Source organism: Camelus dromedarius, chromosome 25, assembly GCF_036321535.1.
Source record: "Camelus dromedarius isolate mCamDro1 chromosome 25, mCamDro1.pat, whole genome shotgun sequence".
Lineage (NCBI taxonomy): Eukaryota > Metazoa > Chordata > Mammalia > Artiodactyla > Camelidae > Camelus > Camelus dromedarius.
In genome coordinates, this window is record NC_087460.1 from 9,644,818 (window position 1) to 9,647,782 (window position 2,965).

At 36.5% G+C, this 2,965-nt stretch overlaps 1 protein-coding gene across 1 annotated transcript in view; it reads left to right on the forward strand.

Annotated features, from left to right (window-relative positions):
* Positions 1-2,965, forward strand: part of PTPRO (protein tyrosine phosphatase receptor type O) — a 181,159-nt gene that overhangs the window by 82,047 nt on the left and 96,147 nt on the right. The gene's annotated exons all lie outside the window — the stretch shown is intronic.

Genomic DNA, 2,965 nt, shown 5'->3' on the forward strand with positions numbered 1-2,965 from the left:
GCTTTCTCCCCATTTACTTCCTTGCCTCTCTCTCCCTAATATCTTAGTTTGGCTGAGTAATCTTTTATTTCTAAAATACAGTGATATGACTTTGCTGTAATAACCCAGAAACTGAGCTGTAATAAGAAACAGTCTGACACATAAGAATAAGCTGAACAGACACAGTAAGAATATGTGGCTAAAGGCTCAATAAACATAGGGTAGATGGATGACTGGATTTAAGTTTGTAAGTATTTATTGAGTTCCAAATAGCCAAGTACTATGTTAGCTTCTGTGATGGATAGTAAGTGAAGTCTGATTCTCTTTGGGAGGTTAAAATCTACCAGGAAATGTATGCACAGAACTAACCAAACACAGCATAAGACAGACCATGAAAAGAAATACAAAGGGAGAAAAAAAAAAATGAAAAAAAAAAAAAAAAGAGGAAGAGAAGAAGGTAAAAGTAGAATATTATTCAGGGAGGAAGAAATAGAGTAGTTAGCAAATGGAAAATTAATAGTGATTGTAAGTATTATATTTCAGGATATTCAAGAAAGGAAAGGTGTGTTTCAGAACTTCAAGCACGTGGATATTGGTTTTTAAAAATCACATGGATCCCACACTCAGCCACGACTTGGTAAAAGCACTGCATGCTATGACTTCATTAAGTCTTACTATGAATTAAGTAAAGCTTTGTAACTAAAGACCTTTTGCTGAACATAAATTGTGTAGATTATTGCAAATTGGATGAGGTATTTGTATCATGCTACCAGTAATAGCTGCTGCCCTTAGGAACAGAAACTAAAACAGTAATCAAAGATGTAGACAGAGATTTAAACATTTCTGTACAGAATCCTACGAAAAATGTTCACCTTAACCATTAGATTCTGTGCCATCAAAATTTTCCAATGATTAAAGACCACCTTTTAAAATTATTTCAGTGATGTAAACATTTCTATTTTTCACCTTTTAAAATACACCTTGTGCAGGGCAATAGGAAAATATTTAATGACGAAATGCCAATTAACAAGTGCAGTATGTCAAGTAAAAGTAAGGTTATTTCCATACCAACTACCATGGCACAATTTCTGTAAGTGCCATCTTTTCCCAGAGAATGGGATGCTTTCATTTGGTGCAGTAAATTGTATACTGTCTTTTTACAGCTGTTGCCAAAGACAAAGATATTTCTGAGCTTCATTTATAAAACATAAATATCAAATTGTTGGTCCAGCCTTCTTGTAATTCAAAATAGCCTCAGTGCCGGCTGAACATATCACTCATGCCGTGGAAAGTAAGAAATAGTGACAATTTTAAGTTAACATTGTGAAATGAAGACGAATGTGTAAAATGTTAACCTCTGATGGTCCAAGTAGATGTTACAAATACTTAACCCGAGGACAGCAGAATCTTGGCAAGAGTCATTTAAAATGATTTCCACCCCTTACTGTAAGAGAAATCGGCCTGTTATACAGTTTGTAGGATCCCATGTACTGAGTGATGTGTGCTGGGAGAGACTTAGATGGAGGACTATGGGATTATGGGAAGAAAGAGACTCATCCTTTCTGGGGTGGTCATGAAGACTTCTCCAAGAAGGTGGCACTTGATGGAGATAAGTGCCAGAATTGGATATTCAAGGTGAGGGAAGGGATATTTCAAGCAAAAGGAACACATCAATAGAACCACAGGGGCAAGAAAGCCCGTGGGCACATGGAATGGGGAGTTTGACTAGTTTGTGGGATTCATGGAGTTCTCGACAGAGAACTAGTGACAGATAAGATAAGATGGTAAATTGGGGATAGATGGTGAAAAGCTGTAAGTGTCACACTAAAGAATCTGGATTTTTATTTGCTAGTGAATAATAAGCTCAGTGATTTTTTTGCCCCCAAGTTTTTAAATTCAGAACATTCACATAATCAAAACTACGCTGTCCACTGGGCACTGGGAATGCACTCAGCTGTGCCGGGTAGATTACAAACATGACCCAAAATAGTCATCACAAAAGTATAGTTAAAGGAAGTAGTAACCCCATTTTACAGATGAGAAAACTGTCTCAGAGAGGCTGCATAACTTGCCTGTGTTCAACAATCTAATAAGAAAATTCTTACCCTAAGTTTTATGCTCCTTACTCTTCATAATCCTGTTCTCATAATCCTATTGTTTTACCAAGACCCTGTAACTTCGTAATTCTCTTACTCATGATTCAGTAATCCGAAGAAAGGAGAAACAGGAGAGAGACTAGTTTAGAAGCTACTTTACAAAGACAATAAAAAATAGTATTTCTAAATGAATCATATTTATAACTAGTTCAAGTAACAGCAAATCTGAGCTACCGCTCTTCCTGAAAAATCCACACTGAAAAACTGCATGATTGTTTTGGAGTTGTATTATGATGTTGAGGATCCTATGCAAGTGAAAAATTTCTTTTATTGTCTCTTAGATTTCTTCTCATATTCAAATAAGAGCTTCCTTAGTCAAATTCATTAAGTGTAACTGCCACCTTTTAAAAAACCACCAAAATAAAGCACTCAGTATGTGCAAGGCAAAAAATACGACAAGTATCTTAATTCCATTTTTTCATTTTAATCTCACAACCACCTTGTAAGGTAGGCATTTTCTCCCCATTTTATGAATGCAGAAACGAAGGTTCCATGGGATCTCTACCGGATAGTCTGTATGTAATGGAAGTGACAATCGTATTGAGCTCTCTGTTTTTAAGTGACTATACTTTCCACTACCTCTGAATGTCCCCTAACTCCCCATGCAATAAAGACAAGTGATCTTAAAGCGACATTCACACCGCATGGTTGCAAAGGAATAAGGTAAAAGACGGTCTGTGGGCACAGACCTGAAGCTGAGTGTCAAGGTTATTGCACAGATTTTGGAATCAGAGAAACGTGGATTTAATGCTCATGTCCACCACATAAAATCTATGTGACCTTAGGGGTGTTACTTAATCTTTCTGAGGCTCCATTACAAATCGGGAAAA